We start from the raw sequence: 20,987 nt of genomic DNA, 5'->3' as shown, positions 1-20,987 counted from the left end.
TAAAGCATCTACAGTTCTCCAGTTCTACCCTAGTATTAATTTTTTATTCCTGTATAATTCACTTTTCGCCTTCAAAAACTAAACAAAAAGAGAAACTGACCTATTTTAGCGTGAAACCCAACATTCCCGACAAGATTTCTGCAATAACGTTTTCAGCACCTCAAAACATACCAGCATTTTAAACCTAAGCACCCGAAAGTATTTACAGCAAGCTTTGACATATCTTATCTGCCCAATCCTGCCCCTGATAAGCACATAAGCCATCAACAATGTAGGGCGACTACCCCATTGTGTGAAAAGAGAAGGGGAAAAAAAAAAAACAAACCCCGAAGGGCTGTATTCTTACTGTGTCTCAGCCATTCCCTGGTCTGAAACTAGGTCTGAGGGAAAATAAGCAGACATTTCTCCCCACCCCCATAAAAACTCCCCCCCAATGCACAGATGAGACAGGGGAGAATTTAGGTCTATATTTTACACTCACACACTTCCTGGCAAAATACCCCACGTAAAAAGTTTCACTATACATGCTTTTTCCTAAGAAACCAATTACCACATTTTCTTTTTGTTATTTTTTTCATGATCGCAAGTAGGCTTTTTCCAAGCTGGGTTGGTTTTAAACAGCAATAAGCTTCAATTCAACTGCAAGCTAACCCTGCACTTCACAGGTAACAGTGAAGAGGACCTGAACTGCAGACACACAACCAAAACTCTCCAGTACATGGAGAGTTACAGCTTGTATCACCAGATTCAATATGATCAGAACCATACAGCAAAGATGCAAAATGCATTTTAAAAGCCTTTCTTATTAAAACACTTCCATTATTTCAAAATCAATACTAGATTTCCAGCTACACGTGCTATTCCTTGGTAGTCCTTCTGCATATAGAAAAAGATTGTATTTGCACACAGGTTTTCAAATCTGTAACCATATAAATGCTAGAGACAGCTTTCGGATGAATTCCAGGCACTAAAGCCCTACAAATTAATAGACTCATCACTATTTTATTATCTGTGGATTTTCCGAGCAGATACTTAGCTCCTAAGACTTGTTTTGCCCTTAAGTTTTTATATCTGTAAAAATAATGCCTGCTTTCATCCAAAGTGGTCAAAACTGTTTCAACAAAATATTTTCCCACTGAAAAATTGAAGGCTTGGTCAAAATTTGGTTCTATGGAAACAGTGACAGTTCTGATGCAGGTATTCTCAGGAAGATAATTTAGGTTTGGGGTGGTCTGAAAGAGACACAGGCAAGAACCATTCCTGAGCCATACCATGACCCCGTCCTTTCACCTGGTTCTCCATTCAGGTGAGTACTTTGTTCATGACTCAGCTTGTTGTTCTGGGACATAGTTATTGCATTCTTTCCCAATTAAGGAAGAAAAAAAAAAAGTCATTTCCTTTTACTCCAAATCTAAATGAAAACTAAATTCAAGTTTTTGTAAGGAAAGCAGTTACTGTCCAGCCAATGCTATTTATCAGCAATGTACCCAGAACAGTAAGTAGCACCACAAGACAGTGACTGCAAACATTTCACAGAGAAAGTATCTATTCAACTTTACACATTAAAATTATCACGAGTCATTGCATTGGCAGGAAAATACAAAATTTTCTACCTCAGATGTTAAAATTCTGCATTTCATCCAAACAAAAGCATCAACACAGGGAAAAAGCAGCATAGCTTTCCTTCCATGGTCCTACCGCTGTGCTTCAAAAGGGTTAATGGTGGCTACTTCTCAGATGCACTCTCCATGCCCATTTGATGCTTAGATTCCTGTAAATAAGATTTTTTCATCTGTAACAGCTAGTGATATTTGGTAGCACTCATAACACAGATAATATTAAGCATCCTCATGAGGCTCCCTTGTCCTCCAAAAAATGAACCAAAAATATCCAGATGTTCCCCTAGCCTTCCAGCACTCCATTCCCCCCCTTGATTCAGATCTGTGCAAAAGACATCTCATTACCTATGCTTATTCTGGGGCAATTTTCTATTCTCACTCTTTTTAAAATGTGAGTTAGCATCCTATCACTGTATCTTAAACTCTTTGCTTTGTCCTGGCTTAATAAGAAACATTGGTCCTGAAATTCCCTAAGGCAATTTAGTGCAATATAAAGGGTATCTCAACTCAATCTAGATTTTTTTTTTCTTTTTACGACATCTACTGGACTACCATAATTACCACTGACACAATCTGCAGTAAATGAAAAAAAAATCTAAAATAAACTAAAACATATGCTTGGTCACACATGATCAGGAGCTACCAAGAATTCTTTTCTTTAAGAAATGGCTTATTTCTTAAAGCCAAATGGTATATCCTGGACCTTATAAGACATGAGGGATAATCAGTATTCAACACACATTCAGGCCTCTCTTGAATGTTAGATATAACCTGGAGGATATTTAAGGGGGATTTCCAACTACTGAACCATTAAATATGCTTTCTTTAGCACGCACACATCATTCTGCAAGGGGATAGGCAGAGGCTTCGTTTGGCACCAGCCTACAGCAATTTCAGAGAGCAAACGGGAATGTGGCTGCATCCCTGTTCTGCAGCTCCCAAATCACGGACTCACCAAAAGCTGTGGCAGACATCCGTGTACATCAGAGCGGTTTAGCAGCTGCGTATTTACAGATGACCAGTTTGGGATTTTTTTTTTCCTCTTTTCTTTATTTGGACCTTTCCACAGGGTGGATTATAGTTTCTTGATTACAGACTTAAGGGCTACAGCGTCACGAGCCAAGCAAGTCAGATACGAAACCAACTGTAAAACTAGCTGTTGCTAAGATTGCAAGGGCAAAACTTTGGAGATTCAGGGACCTATTTTGACTGACAAACCATGAATCTAACACACAACAGTCCTTAAATTTCCCTATGACGATCACTGGCAATTAGAAGAGTGCTAGTTAATGGCTAGAAGTATTTCCTAGCCAACCTTGCCGAGAAAAGAAGGCAAAGAATAGCTAAACCAGCCTCTTCAGAGAACAAAACCAGAACTAGTGTGAGCCATAATTTGTACTGCCTGTCAGGACTGCAGCAAGGCAGGATAGTAATATAGTCTCAGTTGCGTTCATGGCTCTAAGATGAGGTTAGTTCACTAGAAACACAAAAACATCTGACATTATTAGATAAAATTGGATAGGAGGTAGAAGTGCTCTCAAATGCATTTAGTTGGTTGAACCACGCATTTAAATACCATAATTAACAAATCAGTACTTAAGACAGATATTATTACTTATAACTTAAAATTAGCTTTCAATAGTTAAAAAAAAGGAAGGAGAAAACAAAACCAATCCTTTTTTTTTTTTTAAAAAATACAATTCCTTGACAGAGCTGAAAACACAATTTAGGTGTCTATGTTTCTAATCTCATGCTTAGCTGCAAGACTAACCTCAGCCATTTTTTCTATACTCAGTGAGAAAATTCTGTGCACTCATAAAATGTTGCAGCTATACCTCTGATCTAAAGCAGTGGGAGCAAAAGCATACCAGAAGTTGTGGGAATATACCCTACAGTAGTTATAATACTTTTCACTTCAAGCCCAGTACTCATAAGACAACGACAGGAAATCTTGCTCTAAGACTAAGCACAAGGATTTAACAATAATAGTCTCTGGCTTCTTTGTCGTGGAAAATGGCCACAGGTTTGAGCTGTCTGCAAACAAGTGAATGATTCAACAAACAAGCTGCCAGTGGTCCAGAGAATTCCAGTTTTGTGACTGGAAAACCAGAAAGCAAAATCTGTACATGAACACAGCTCATCCTTCACCCACCTGTGGCAAATTAAATTGCATGCGAGTTCGAACGAACAAGCAGCAGCTCTGTACAGTCACATGCTGGAATGCTCCTCGGGTGCTTTGCAAAGCATCGGTTAATTCAGTACCAAGACAGAACATCTGCCTTCTCCAACTGTGGATCTTATACAGGATTTGTATTCCCACCTGTCAACTTTCCATTTTGCCATGTCTCCTTGTTTTGCCAAACAGGGACCTTCCCTTTATGTTTAGAGGCAGCAACGTGCCTTCAATTAGCATGGTATTTTTCTCCTTTGCAGCAAAGACCTGTGTAAAACAGCCTGAGGGTCTAGACTTACAATTCAAGAGAAGAGGTCATCCCAAGGGAGATTTCACCCTGTGTATTGACATTAAGCACAGGACAGAATCTGAGAGGCAGCATTCACTTTTTTCTGGCTAATTCAGGCTTGAAATCAGTTTCGTACACGAGGAAAGCTACCAAAGTCCCCAAAACTAACTTATACATTTGATGGTAATGGTCTTGTGATAGCCCAGTATGGAGGTGGCTCAGCCCCTGCCTTGTCCCGCTGCACACCCAGAAAAGTGCCCCCGCCCCCCCCCCATCAATGCTAACACTGGCAAGATCTTTACATTAGCACAGTTAAGTTACAATGGGGACATGTTAGAAGTTTCGTTTCCGCAGTTCTTCCCTTTGAAAACACATTTAAAAACTGACTGGGTATAAATCTGGGGGCAGCTGATTCAATTTAACAGAATTTCCCCAGAAATGGGTTTGGGTGTCCTCCTCAGCAGCTAGCAAGGAGGAAGGATGGAAAAACTCCCAGAGAATACAACACTGGCAGGCTCTGCAACTCTGTGAGACTGTTGTACAAGGGCATATCCCCATCTGATCCGGTGGTCTCCGCAGCCGGACCCAATCGCAACCAGGCAGAATGAACCTCTGTGCAATTCCTCTGCTCTGAAGGGCTGAGCACCCCTCTGTTACATACTTGGGTGACTATTTCCTGATTTCTCTTTGTAAGTACCTGGGATGCAGTGCACAGAAAAATGGACTCCCCAGGGAAGCAGGCACTACACTGTCCAATGGACTCAGTAGCCACTGGATCAGGACGCTGAGCCACGAAACCAGGAGCCCCCAAACAGGTCGTCTTCTCTTCCTATTTTTTAAACAAACCATATACAACTTTCCCTGCTAACCTACCTTAATAACTCTTCCCAGTATGGATTCCTCAGTCAAACTAACCAAACATCTCTGCTTTTCTGTTCAAGAGTAAGTACATCCATTAAAATAAAGAAAAAACACAGAAAAAAAGAAAATAAAAACCATAAGAAACCTATGAGAACCTTCTGTCACCCTGTAATTCTGCAAATGTGGAACGTATTTCAAGAGTTTAAAGAAGAGTTTGCTCAGAGGTAACACTTGCAATTTCAGACTTCCGAAATAATATTCACACACAAAGAATTGTACTGTTGATGTTACAGAACAGGAGAAGGTCCCACTTTTCCTAATATAACAAATTCATCTTTCCTCCCTCTGAAAAAGAAACCTTTTGGAGACACAGCTGCATGCATCCCTTCACAAACACCCCCTCCAGCAAATCATAAAAAGCGTATTTAAGGGAGGGAAAGGCTCAGTGTCCTGTGAGATTCAAAATTTCATGTCAGATCAGTCTTCACATTAAGTGGCAAGGGCAAAATCTTCAGTTTGAAAACTAGGGAGCACCAGGGAGAAGAGTCTCATAGTGCACCGGAAGACAAACATCACCAGTTAAGTATTCATGCTGTGATCTTCGTGCGTACAGGGATATACAGCCTGAAAATCTTTGCAGCGGGGTAATTATAGATATTTTTTTATTTTATATACTTCTCACAGAACTCTCTGATTTTGTAATATATGTGTTTTTATGGATTCCCAAGCACAATATGGGATGTGTTAAAGATACAGTTGCACTTCTATGGAGATTTCTAACCACATGTAACATCTGTTTGTGGGGATCCTCCTTCCCACAGGCATATGAACCTAGCGACAACATGTTCTTGTGCTTTGTATAGTCCTCTGTTATCCAGGACTCTGCTTGGAAGGAAGAATTGTACTTGGATTAAGGATATTGGACTATGACTATTCTTGCAAACAAAATTACCCAATACAAAAGAGTTGGAATTGTAGATATATGCAACCTTATTTTCAGAATAAAACCAAGTATATAATAATAATATATCCCACATGTCACATGTTGAGGCTTAACAAGTTGCTGCAGACTGGCAATGACCATTCCTGTGTGGCAATATGAAAAGATGTGGAATTTCTACAATGTATTTATCGAGACTTCTAATGAGGAGTTATGCTGTTTAAAACTGGTCTGCAATTTACACTAGAATTTGAAAAATTACAGCCCACTTCTGACAAAAGTAACTGACAGAAGATGGTGTTAGAAAAGGAGTTGCACCATTTAAGCCAACAAAAGTTTAAAAGAGGATGACCTCGGTCTTTAACAGGAGACTGTGAAATCTTAACAAAGACCTTATAAAAGGTCTCATCACAAATACTAATACTGAACAGTGTACACATAGCTACATAGAAAGTTATTTTGCTTATATTTCCCTTTAATTATGTATGATTCTCTCACCTTTGTGACTTCCTTAAAGAAGAGTTTAAACAGGAAATGCCTATGCAAGTTTTAGGCTGTGGGCTCAAAACCTTTTAGGCTCCAAGCAAAAGTGCAGACAGATGGACAATTCAGACAAACTCTTTGCTGGCTATGCACCAGTCTATGAATGGTAGCAACAATGAAAGCAGTATAAATAATAAAAAGAAGTGCAGCATGGAAAAATCAGTGGCTAAAAAACTCAGAAGTAAGATATTTCTGGAAGTTGCATCTTAACAATTTTGTAAGCCTGAGAGCTCTCCGCTTCCCCTACTAGCTAAAGAAAAAGATCAAGTTATCTAGGGCACATAAGGACATTTTTTTCTTCCAACTTAATTGCAAGAAAAGCCTGTGGAAGGTAACCCAACTAGGGTGGATGTGACTGTACATGTCAGACAGACATTGCCAGCACTGGAGTTCTTCTTATGTTCCCCAAATGTTAACTACTCACTAGAGATTATGCATGTCTTATATGCAGGGAAATAGCAATTTCTTTGTTCTCCAGCTTTATTTCAGCATAGTAAACTCTTTAGGAGTGCAAATTTTTGCCAACAAGAAGCAAATTAATAACATATGTATACGATGTGTTTCTGCTTCCATCGTAGGTGAAGGCAGCGCTTGTAAGAGATGCTATTTGCAACCTTCTCGAAGCAAGGATCTGGAATCCAGCCCCAGCTACGCCAGCATGAACCAACTGCAATTCTACTGGAAGGAGCAAGGCAATGGTGATGTAAGTGATGCCTCAGCCAAACTTTTAACTCTGTCCAAACAGAAACAGCAAACACATCAATGTAACTTCCCTCTACACTGCCCTATTAACTCCTCATCAGTGCAGTTACTCAAGCTATTCCACTACCTGTTTGAACCCGAGAATATACTTTATTAAATGTCACCAGATTAATCACTAGTCTGTCAAAATGTAACTTACACGAGCACTTCCAGCATTCACTGACTGTGTATGATTTAGCTCTGTGATTAGTATTCCACATAATATATTCTCATTTTTACACAAACAAAATGTACACATTACAATCCATTTCTGTATATTTATGGTGTTTGCTCCTATGCATGTGTTGTCCTATAATATGTATTACATGCCATTTGTTTTCACAGATCTCATCAATACACACAGTCTGTCTTTTCTTCAAAACATAAGCTTTGTTACTTCATATTCATTCATTAAGAAACACTCTTATTGTGCGAGTAATAAACCATCCTTACCTCCAATACTGTTTTAACCAAAAAGGCCCTGCTACTTTTTGAAGGACTGCAGGCAGTGAAGTACATAAACCATGCTCATGTTTAAGTCTTATTCCTAAATGCGTGCTTATTTGAAGCAGGAGAGCTGGGCTGAACCAGGCTTTGAACATCTAAAATACTTTCTGTAAAATCCCTAACAACTGCTTAACAAAGATCACTATTTTTGTTCCTCAGTCAGATGCAGGGGCTTGAGGCTGACCATCCCACAAACTCTGGGTATTGTGCCCACTTCCAACATTGGGTAAAAAAAGGTAAAGAAAGAAAGACATAAATTAAAACCCCGTGCGCCAAGCAATTTTGGGGGTATTACCCAGCAGACCACAACAAGTCTGAAGGTCACATTTCACATCCATAGAGAGATTTCTGACAGTTACTAAACAAGCAGACTGGCTACTTGCTTTAGACAGCCCTAAACAAATATTAATTGAACCCATCTGTAGGACACGTTATCTCTGAAGTAACTAAAGATGTTCAGTTGACTTTGGACTGAATTGCCCAACATGCCCAACGCGAATTGCGTTCATGAAAGAAAGCGATGTACTGTTTTAATATAACGTGCAACTAGAAAGGGTTCACACATGACCCTATGGTTTCTATGATTATTCTCTTTAGGAAAGCACAACAGAGAGAAAATAGGTAGAAAGCTGCCATTTCATCTGTATAACTTGTCTGTGAGCTCTGAAGCACCTGCTTAAGGGACAAATTACTCTTTTGCCTTAAAAAATTAATGAAAGAGGGGGTTCTGAGAGAAAGAGATAAAGAAGGAACCTTTCCTGCAGCACATCACCCATCCCAGGAGCCAGAGAGAGTTAGATGCAGTGTACTTAGTAGATCACAAGGATTGCTCCTGCCATACATCTTATAAATACTGGGAAACAGATGAAGGAAAAGGGTGCCTGCCCCTCTTCTCCATCTCATTTGCTTCTTACACCTATACAAAAAGAATGAGAAGGGTCCAAATTGATCAAAGTTACTTGCTGTACTGCCTCTTATATCTAGCAGTTACCTCAGCAGGGACAATGCCAGAAAAAATTTCACTATAGGATGCATAATGAGTGTTACCGCACCCTGCTTTACAAGGCACCATTCTGTGTAATACTAATGCATATGTGCAATACATACTAAGTGTGCTGTCAAAGTCAACAATGTGTTGGCAAGGCCACAGAACTGAGCAGGCTGTTGAAACACAGGACAACAAGCAATGTAAAAAGGCAATGGAGAAGCAGATACTGAGGATACATATGCTACTGAAGCCGTTGAAAAGAACACTCATGGCAAGGGAGTTTCTGTGATCCGATGAAAGGACGGATAAAAGGCATTTGCCATTGTGCAAGAATTAGCGCTGGTAACTTTATCACGACAGCATACCAGAAAAGATAGAAAAGTCTCCAAAAGGCTGGATTCTTTATTGCAAACAAAGCTGGTAGACTTCAAGTAAAACTACGTAGGCTATAATGAATGTTTTTGACTGTAGGGAGAAATATTAATGGCTCGAGTCCAGAAACTGTCTCAGCCTACACACAGAACTAGGTCTGTAGGAGATCCTTATTCAGCACATTTCCTACAAAAGACATACATTTACATTTGCTTGTTTAAAGAATAGATAACTTTCTCCACGTGAGAAATTCCAGCAGACACGGGCTCAGAGGAATGAACAAGAACTGCAGAGACCACTGCACATTTCATACAAACACTCACCAACTGTTGCCACTTTGAGATTTCAAAGCTCGTGAAGAAAATGCACTGGTTTTGTGGGGCACTTTTCAGAGCAGAAACTGGGGTATCGACTCTGATCAGTCTGCAATTTCTCACCTCCTGACAGTGCAGTTTGAGAGCCATGAGGCCTTAAATCAAGCTCAGACATAAGGAAGGATTTCTTTTAAAGGCTATCAAGGTTAATGAACAACTCGGTCTTGTTTGAACATCCAGACTGTGATACGGGCAAGTATCTGAGTTTATCATGTCTCCAATCTTTTGAACAGCCAGATTTTATTTCCTAAGCATTGGTCAGGCCAAAAAGAATGAGTTTATACTGAGCAGCGGTGGCTGGACTTGAAGTCTAGACTTTAGATAACAGAACATTCAGAATTCGATGCAATTTTACCTCAGCCACCTATGGCGAGTTTTGGGCTGTCCTTGTAAACCCAGAGACTAAAGGAAACTGTGCTGCAACCTTACTGGAAAACAGGCACATTCTCACTCTAAAAGGTTTTTACTTTGTGCTTCTGTATCTAAAAGCTAAAAAGACATAGTGAATCTTTGCGTTAAAGCTAACAATACAAACACAACTTGATGCACGCACATTAGCTACGGTTTTGCTATTCCTTGCGCATATTAGGAGCAGAAGATTCCAAATTAAAAGCCATACTGAAAGCCAGAAACTAAATATCACATCAGTTGTAAAAACAAACCCTTCAGAAAACCAGTCTCTTCACCTCATTTATGAGGTGAATTTATATAGGTTCATTTTACCCTTTGATTAGTTTTTTTATTGTTTTTTGATTATGCCAGTAGTCTGCAATAGAGTTGTAAAAAAACATAGAGGTGTTTAATTTAAAATCAAAAGGCTTTTGTGCAATTTCTTTAATCAGGAAACTGTTTCTACTAATACTAGATTTTTATAAAGCCTTTTGAAATTATACTTTTCATATACAGTGGTTCAGGTCATACACTAAAATATCTCCTGTGAAATTAGAATAGCCCTGCATAATTATTAATCTACAAAACCAAGTCTTTTCAAATGCTTACTCACTGATCTGTTCTACGTACTGTTGCACAACAGCTTCTCATGAATTTATTAATCACGGACATATCTCTGTTGAAACATTCAATATGTTACGCTGGGGCTTCCCACTCCTTCCCTCAGGCTAGACTCCTTTCTTATTGCTCTGGCTTACTCTGTATTATTGACTTTTTCAGTAATACTGCAGTTTTATCTTTGGGAAAAAAAAAAAGTTGCAACAGAAAGATGTACATAGAAAGGGGTATGAAATACTAATTAATATGTTCAGCCACCTGCAGAAACAAAGCCCTATCCTCTGCAAGCAAGCTTCAACTAATTAAGGGGCAAGTGCACTTTTGCTTGCTAGTGACACTCATTTAGTCCTCTACATCCTTTCCAACTAGACAGGAAAAGGGTTGCATCTATTTCTGCAGCTTTTTATCTTTCTTCCATTTTCAGCCTTCACTGCAACCAAACTTTTAGGAAATTCAGTGAAATTCATATTCAGCAAATAAACTGTTTTCTGAAAATCATGCTCTAAGACTGGAGTTCCACAGGTATCAGGTGGTGAAGGACTTCACCTTTTAGCTTGATCCTGCAGCTGCATTAAGACTTCCTCAGGAAAGTCTGATTTTATTCCAAAACTCTTATCTGCCACCACTCCAAATACAACGCATCATGAAGCTCAGATTCAAAGCTATTTACATAAAGATGTGATGGAAATGTCATTGTCAACATAATCATCCTTTGTCCACATTACATAGATATTTCAAAACAGACACCTGTTTCAGGAAATTTTGTTTGGAATAATTTTATCTCTGAACTTAAGAAAAAGCACATAGCAAGACAAACTTGTTGAAGTCCAAGCACAGGGTAGGATTGTGCCACTGCTTCACACAAGGTTAAATTCACCACCACACTGATATCCAACACAAGAACACCCAATTATCACTTAAACCAGCAATTTTTTTCCTTTAGGGGACACAGCTTGCCTGTCTTCATTAGCAGAAGACTATGACACAGCTGAGGAAGCCACTCCCCTCAACTTATATTTTCCTAAAGGATCCACAGTAATGTAAACTGAATAAGAGAAAGGAAAAGAGAAACAGTCTGCCCCAGATGCCAGCTGACCTTTTAAACTTAAGATAATACCTACCAGCTACAGCAGCTGGAACCCATGGATGGGAGCCTCTGGACTGCCTCTGAACCACCTCTGATATGGCCAACAGCGTAGTCATGGCAGAACGGAGCGTCACAAGGACTGCTTGCATGAGCTGAAGTCATGCTTTAGTCTTCACTGCAGGCATTCCCTTAGCGCCTGTGTTTTAAGGAATAATCACTCAATTTAATATTAAGCAATTTTTCATTTTAATTAGGGAGACCATGCATATCTATAGTTAGTCTTGTCTTTAAAAAAAAAAAAGCTAATCACTCATCTTAGACTTCACATTTTTTCAGTTGGCACTTAAAGAGTAAACAAAGAACAGAAATCCTGCTTGTGTCTTTCCATTATATGTGTTAAGAAATCTTGAGCAGCACCTCCTTCCCCCCCAACGCCCCTGTTAACCAGTTAGCTATAGCTGATTTCAAACATAACAGTAATCTATGGTAACTCATTTTATTTGCACCAGGGATGTGTAAAATACTGTTTTATTCTCTTTCTTCAGTGTACTCTTCCTAAAAAAGAAGAAAGCATTACATATTCCAGCTCCACAGGATGCCAGATATAGACATCTCCTGAGCAAACAGAATAAGTTACTCAGTATAACAACTATAAAGACAAGAATAAGATTACAAGAAAACATCCTCTACAGCTGTAAACACTAGCTCCAAAGCTTAATATTCACCACTCTAACATTTTCATGCTGGGTCTATTCTGATCCCTTCTCTTCTCATTGCTAAAGCAAGCAGAATTTTTTTTCCATTATTGTGGAACTCCTATGTACCATTTTTGCAGGAAGGGATGTGTGTTGATAAGTGAGTCTGAAAGCCAATCAAAACTAACACTGGATCATGCATCTCTTGTTTTAAAGTTTGACACACACCCCCCTCGCGGGGAAAAAAAAAACCCAAACAAACAAAACCCAACACAAAAAAACCAGAAGCAAATAGCCTGGGGAGTTTCTGCTTTGGCAGAACTAGAGTAAGGCAGTAGCCAAACACATTGCTACTGGCATCCAGTCTTGGAAATTTTAAGCCAGCAAAATCATAGCTTGCTTCAGTATAATTAAAACAGATGCTCAAAGGGGGACTGTAAGGCTAAGTGAAGAAATTATACAAAATGTATTTTAATAATAAAAATGTCTTGAGCAATCAGGAAAGAGGGGAAATGGCATTTCTATGCTTTGAAACTAAATCAGGAAAATTGAAAAAAAAAAAAAACAACCAACAACATAGCAGTAATTAGATAAGAATTCTCTCCCATGCCCTAAAAGAATCAATTTGGACTAGTAGTATATATTAAATCTTGTATTCTATAAAAGTGATGCATCTTTTGCAAACATTTTACACAGAATTGTAAGTCATCAACCAAGGTCTGCCTAAATGCATGTATTGCCATTTTCTCTAGAACATTGTTGGACATTTTGATGTCATTGCTCAGACAGGCAAACTTATATCTACATAGAAAGTGTTCATAGCATTATCCACTATATGTGCTTCACTGTAGCTGCTTTATCTTGACTGTGGCGGGGCAAAAAGCCATTAACCAATTTAATGATTGGTTAAGGAACGCTCATGTCTAAAACTGTTAGGGTCATCTCAGCTGTTCTTGTCAAGCTCCATATGGTCTCTATAGGAAGCAATTATCGCTTTACAAGAAAACGTGAGTTTCTGTCCAGCTTGTTCAGCTTCTATTGGAGTTTAGACATGTCTGTTCATTCTGCTATTTTGAAGTCACTCTCTTCATTTTTAATGACTTTATAAACAGACCTATGAACAGGGCTATTGTCTCCCGGATAGAGTGCTACGTCTGATTTCCAACTGTATTAAATACTCCTTATGATTCCCTCCAGCAGTAGAGGACCTTGAAGGAATAGCATGAAACTCAGCCTAAGGCCCTTTGACAATGCCAGAATAAGTAAAGGGTTCTCATTAGAAAGGGAGAAGTTAGGCTCCCTAGCATTTAAAGAAATAAAAAAGTGAGCTACAAGCCATATGCACCAATTCCATTTTCTTCATGGATGGCAACGATCCATATGGTGACATTTCATCTATGAGTTCTGTATTTCTTAGCAATATTAAGTAATAGCTTTCTAGTCTTGTGTTCCAAATCGGTGCATGCTGTTGTCCTCAAAATGCTATAGTGGACTTGGGGCAGGGAAGTTACAAGAATCCCAGACTTTCAAGACTTGGACATTGGTAATCCGGTGGCAGAATGAGGGTAATTCAGACCACAGCGTTTTTACAATCAGGCTATGTAAGTCCATGCGGATAAGATAGGGGTACAGCATACAAGATACAGTATAAAAGAAACCCCATTTACCCAGCCTACAACATGGGTCCTGCACTCCTCAAGATCAATGGTAAAAGAAACTACTTACAACCTCTCCTTAGAGAAATCTGAGGGGGAATCATAAATCAGGTCAATATGTTAAGGTTGTTAAAAGAATTAATAGAAGTATTAACTTATTTCAGATCCAGGATATTCTAAATTGCTTTACTGAAACACTTCCAGTGGCTGCAGACTGAGCTCTGCTCCGCTAGTCACAGAACGCAGAGGCATCAAAAACTGGTCATGGGCAAGACCGTCCTCTGCTGTACACTTCCAGCCATTTTTTGCATCATTGTTGAAGTGTATTGAGCAGCCTGATTTCTAGGCATTACACAGAGTAATTTTTCCACATGCTAGGAGATTTCCTACGTGTCACAGGCAAATCTAACTTGTCTTCTTGCCTTAACTTTGAATAAACAGATTATTATTTTACTGTGATTCCTTTTGTTGAATGTATTTATAGGAAAATATCACTTATTTTAACACTAATTGGGAATGAATGTGAATCTAGTAAGTATCTTACACGCATTGTAAAATGACATTCTAGAGTGGCTTCAGTTTTTCAGAAAAAGGATAGAACAAATTAGGAAAAGAATTAGTCTTGTGATCAAACTTAAGATATCAATTCTCTATTTGTCAAAATTATTTTGATTATCCTTACCATGCATCTTCTACAGTATAACAATACAATGCAGAAAATAAACCCACCATTCATTCACCAGGTAATTTTTCACATGCGTAGAAAAACTATACTTGATAATATAGAGTAGCACTACTCAGTCTGAAAATCTGGTAGCCAGGCTATCTCTAGTGATCTCATGGTTCTGCTATGATTCATGAATATAGAAATCCATTAAAATTCTTTCATTAATCCCTGATGCTTTTACTGTATGCAAAAGGCATGCAGCTTAAATACCGAATTATACAATAGGCTTTAACCTTCTGCTATGACTCCCTCCTGAGTCTCATTGGCTTAGGGAGGGAAACTAATTATGAATTTGAACTACATCAATGAAAAATTTAGAGACAAGTTAGGGCAAAATGTTTTGCAAGACATGACTATCATGACTATCACATTTGAGTGAATAAATGATATTCTGCAGGCCACGGTTCACCTTTTTATATGAATGGGAAAGCATTCTGCTTTACCTTGCTGAAAGTAAGTTGTGCAACTGCCGTGCAAACTGGCGCAGACAGGAGCTGAAGAACAAGAATAAAAGGAAGTATGTCGGGGGGGGCAGCAGTTTCTTTTCTAAAAAACAAGCAATTTATCTGTATTTCCCCCCCAACAGTCATTGATGCTCATTTCTGTGCAGTTACATGACTGCTTTTGTTGTTGTTGCTCTGAAGCAAATCATCTTGTAAAAATTAGGTTCCATTCCTCGTGTTTTCATTAAACTAGCAGTTAACAAAAAGAGAAGAGAAAAGAAAGAAAAAATTAAAATCACACAAGCAGAGAACAGCAGCAGCATTCCCACCGAAAAGCAGCAATGGCTGTCCTGCACAGCTGCTTCCAGAGCTGTTGAAACTGGTTCCACTCACAGGAATCAAGAGAAATAATAAAATGCAGCCTTTTAAAAATGAAACACTTCTGGGAGTTTAAGGATACGGTTTTGCACCTCCTACACCCCGCTGGCTGCTCCTTTCAAAGGCTGCACGTACAGGTAAGCCATGGAGCCGGCCCCAGCTGGTGGCCAGCGGCCACCATTTTCAGGCTGTTTGAAACATCCAGTTGCTTCCAGCTCTCTGCTGCCTCAAAATTGTTCACTCTTACCTGACGAAGCTAGGGTTAACCAGCCTGGTGAGACACCCCGTCCTTTCTGCAACTCTGCCTCATCACCATCACCAAACCCTGCCACAGCGAGACGACTTGCGCAGCTACTGTTTCGACAAAGCCTGGCAGAGAGGGCTCGGGCGAGGCTTTCACCTCAGCAGAGAGACTCGAGGCCGGCATCGGCACCGGGTCTCTGCCGCTGGCCCCTCAGCCTGTTCCTCTCTCAGGCTGTTAGCTGAGGTGAGTACCTCTGCTTTGCCTCCACTGCATCCTTAAGTACAATAACTGGATTCGGTTAGCTATGGGGTTTTACGGGGACGTACCTCCCTGCAGGTAACTAACTACTCCACTAGAAAGTACTACTTGCTGCTCTGGCAAACACACTGCCTCAGAGGCCCAACCCCGCCATCTCGATCAAGTAATTTCACTTGTGTTACTGATGCCTAGAAAACAAACAACATGCCCATCTTTTAAAGTTTACCACAGGAACTTTAAATTAATCAGATCAAGGGGAGAACAAAAAAAAAAGTCACACAGCGTTTGCACCACAGGAGGTGTGCTTGCAAGCTTCTTTCAAACCCAAATTAGCATCTGCCATCTTGTTCTCACCAACACCACCCAAAGTTTTTCCAAGCTCTACTGAACCTCTAAAGCAGCACAAACACGACAGCAAGTCCTGTAGCATTCAGCGACCAATATTTTCCAGAACAAAGACAACGTACATCTATAAATTTAAAAACCAAGCAAGAAAAATAATTTTTCAGGTCTCTTTTTGTAATATAGAATCAAAATGGTTACATTTCTCTTTTTTTCTTCCTTTTTTTTTTTTTAGGATAAGTTTTCAATTTACTGCTATGTTGGAAATATATCAAGGAGGATTCATTCTTCTTATTCAGATTTGAAAGAGTAACTCTTCAACTACTAAATTGTGTCCACAGCCAATGACTTGCTGTGCAGTCTATTTTTAAAAGTACGTGACAGATTAGTGTAACCTGAATACCTGGAATAAGAACATTTAGCAAAACTCTGCCATGTAGAAATCTGAAATTAGTGTTTGAGATGAAAACTGTGGAGATCTGCAGTATCAATTTACAGTTAATCCCAGGCTTACTCTCAGGGGGGGCTCAGGTCACTTTTTAACGGCCTTTAACAGCTGCGCACACACACACAGCCCTTCCCTCCTCAAACCACCACACGACCCCCAAGCATTGTTTCCATCTATGGGGATCATCCAAATCCTTATTAAAAAGATTTGATGCCTCCTTTACATTGAAAATTACATATTAATTTACAAAAGGAAGTATATCACAAGTTTGTCTAAAAAAAAAAAAAAAAAAAAAAGTGGGGTGGGAGGGGGCTGTTTCAAGCTGGGATTGATGCATTTCTCTAGAGCCACCAGTAGGCCCCTTTGAGGTCCTGCTAGAATCCTGGTGCCCATATTCCAGGGGATTTGTACTCAGCAGAGTACTCGGCAGGATAGAGGGAGGAACCAGTAACCTCTCCAAAGCATCACTCTGCTTACTGCTTAGTGCCACTCTTTGCAGACTGAGGCATCATTCCTCCAGGAACCGTAGGCACCTTAGTGAAACAAGGGCCCTTCATGCAGGTCACCATCTCCTCTGAGGGTCTCCTAAACTTCTCACCCTGCCTGCAAAATTCAGTGATTTCTGTGAGAAGACTCTCAGCATGCACTTTTCAGCATCTGCTTCCTCAAGAAATTCTGCATGACTATACCCACTGGAGCACACCTCTCGATTTAAAGGAATGGTGCCTCATTTTGCAAGAACCCACATTTTCAGCATCTGTCCCTAGCCAGAAAGTCTAGTAGAGGTTGCCCTCAATAAATGATGTCCAATGATGTCTTTCAGAATCTCATTCTGAAAATTACACCGAGTGTAAGGCTTTACTGTTTTATCTTGACCTACTAGCTCCAGGCTACAAGGACCTAATATAATATTCTAATACCAGACACAAGTTACCTCATTTAAAAAACTCCTTTAACTTAAATAAAGTACTATCTCAGAACTCACTCCATAGACCTGAAGCTGAGACGTGAAGACACATGAAATAAAATAAGTGCTAATAAAATAATGTGCCCCCTTGAGAATAAGCTTGCTTTCGGTGGTAATTTCTGCATTGTGTAAGCTGAGGCAGGAGAGAATTCACAAACACCAGCAGCCAGCTGAGATGGCATGCGGTGATTGATCAGTTTTGAAACAAGTATTACAACACTAGCAGGCATCAGCGAAGCATCAGCACAGCAAGAGTTAAGAGCATGTGCTGTACTACACTGGTGGGAATAGTTTGGGAAGCAGAAATAGTAGGAGCAGGATCTCTTACAATGACTTCAGTTTTTATTAACATATTTTTACAGGATATCCCAGTTAAGCCAGACAGCTTGTTTACAATAGGGTCCTGTCCAAGGACAGCTTAAAACTATTATACAGTACGTACAGAAGGACAATACAGTCCCAGTACAAGCTACCAGCAGGCAGTAAATCATGTCAAAGCCTCATGTTACACCTGATTAACTGCTTGGCTCCAGTACTACAACCTATTCCAAGAATGCTTGCTTCAGTTTAGTTAAGAGTTGTCAGAGAATTTATGTCATCCGATGGCAAGTTACATAAAATAGTGCCCCAGTGTATCATTTAAGAAACATTACTTGGCATGAGCTGCAAGAGTGTGTGCTTTACACCTGCGGTATCCTCTGGTGCTATGTATTCCTTAAAAAGGGACTCCATTTAAATGTCTCATTTACTAGGAGAAATCACATCAGTTCTGTCTCAATAGGATTACAACTCTTTCTGAATTATGCTTCATCAAACACATCCAAAATTTATCACTCACGAGTCAGTCCATCCTCAAAATGGCCACTGCAATTAAACTAAATTTTCCAGAAAATTTTTCTTGATTCTGCAAAATGGCTTAAAAATAGATATCCTCGTAAAATTGAAGACCTTAGATTTTTCACTAAGTATATGAGCCTGTGAATGGACCAAACAGTGAAACCTTTACATCACCTGAACACAAAGGAAACCTTGTCTCTGTGAAGCTCAAAATCAACCCAGGCCACTGAAGAGGCAAATTTCAAAAGCATCCTAATGTCCATAGATCGTATGCTGTCAAACACACAAGACACTATGAAAACCAAGCAATAATCCTTATGAAGTCTGTGTTTATCCAACTGTCAATCAGCAAACCGTACATCATTAACTGAGATGTCATGCGTCTTGATCAAGAGGTAGAGTCCTGTAAGTCAGCAAAAGTGTTTAACTGTAAAATCCATTAGCTCTGACTCTATGTGCAGCTTTTTCCAGAGCTGTGCAGGAGCTTAGCAGAAAGCTGGAGGTCAATTTTAGCAGAAACGCCTTCTACACACACACACGAACAAATCCAACATTTCTATAGGGTTCTTGACACTTGGCCAGCAGGAGGTTTGTTTATATTCTTTTATAAAATGAACTGATCACCACCTTTTTTTAAAGTACGGTCTCATAATTATTATCTCTTTCCTTAGGCAAGGCAAGTGATACTTCAGCTTTACCCTTGATTTCATTAACTGGTGAGCTGGTTTGTACTTCAAGTCCCTGCAGGAAACGTAAAGTCAGTAAAGACAACAATTTCTTGCATTTATCATATTGCAGCACACATGGTGGGCTGAGCACCTGGATTCTTCCTCTTGCTTCTGCAGTGAGGCAATTTCTTATTTTATTATTATTAATCTTATTATTTTATTTCTTAGTTCTTATTTTAACAATTATATTGCAGAATATAGTAAAACATTTTCTTCTCAAATCGAACAAGGAGCTTAATTAAAATAAGAACAAGTCTTCCAGAAATAACAGCAGAACAGCAGAGCACACATCTCTGGACCGCAAACCTATTTATCTACTTTTTCTGCTCAGTCATAACAGCATTTCCACAGCTATTACAAGAAGAGTTATTAACAAATGGAAAGCCTGATATTCAATCACTTTTCCCTGGTAGAAAAATGACAAAAAGTCCTTCTGGTTTTAGTATGGAGTAAGACCCAAACTAAATACTAAGGCAAAACAGATATGCAAAATCTTTCAGAAATACAGATATAGAAACGCAGATCAATGATCCAGAGGCTGTACTGACATTTAAGGCAGAAGAGAGCACCTGAATGGTACAACCGTGGTGGGCTTTAGGCACAAGCACCCGTGGAACTGAGAGGCAAGAAAGAAACCAGACAGGTTCCCTAGCAAGGTGTGACGTGAGACATGAGCACCAAGCACCGGGGCACAGCGATTTGAAATGGAAACGAGTACAACAGCATTCAGGGGGCACAGGGGCTTTGGGGTAAGCAGTTAGTGCTGGGAGAAATGTTTGGGGGTGGGTTAGCTGAGGCCAGCTTTTCAGAGGACTTCTCTCTCTGTATCCTGAGCGGCACAGGACTTGTCCTTACAGATGGCACAGCTTCAAGGACAGTAACTGGCAGGACCATCTCTAAAGCTGACACGTTTTTGGATACAAAGCTCTCAGCTGGTTAGCTGGAGGAAGAAGGGTGGGTGGGAGGGAAGCAGCTCAGCCGTCACTGAGCTCAGTAGCTGTAAGAGTTGGCAAGACTGAACACAAATACTCACAGGGCTTAGCAAATTGCTCTCCAAGCCTTTGGGTGAGATATAACCAAAGAGCTGCGCTGCCGTGACACGAGCCACTGGGCACAGCGTACCAGGTCAGACGCAATGTACAAGGTCTTCTTTGGGGCTAGAAGTTATGCTGACTGCTCGACAGAGTGGTCAATGCTGCAGGGGGACAGCTAGGGCCGGGAGGGTGCTCAGCAGTTGCCACTGCCATTTAGTTGCCATTTGCAGAGCTCAGCATCTTGAGCAGCCTTGATCCTTGCAGATTTGAGCTGAACATTTTAATCAGCTCTGGTCTAGAAAATACAAAATTAGTAAATTTGCTTTTACCTAGCTTGTTATTCTCCAGGTGGTTTTATTTAATGGCAATAAAAATCAGAGGTTCTATCTCAACTAAGGTTTCAATGAGTTCAGCTCTTCAAAGTTCAAGGTGCAACTGCAAATGTGACTAAAGCTAGCTGTGTTCATTGCCTTGCTCAACCACCTGCAAATGCATTAAGTGCAAGCAGTGTATCTGCCTATACAGACTTGGTGACTAAGTGCAGATATTACTTAAGCGAGATTTTCTTTTCCCAGTCTTGCAAGTCTTCATCCAGAACATCAAATACCAGAGCCATGACGTGTTAACACCACCTTTCCTGGTGAGCTGTGCTCTACCATTCCACACTAGGTTTCCAATAAGTTGTGTGCCTCTGGTAATTCAGCCTGCTAGAGGCTAGTAAGGCAAAAT

Source organism: Balearica regulorum, chromosome 6, assembly GCF_011004875.1.
Source record: "Balearica regulorum gibbericeps isolate bBalReg1 chromosome 6, bBalReg1.pri, whole genome shotgun sequence".
NCBI lineage: Eukaryota > Metazoa > Chordata > Aves > Gruiformes > Gruidae > Balearica > Balearica regulorum.
Note: the sequence above shows the minus strand (reverse complement) of the source record.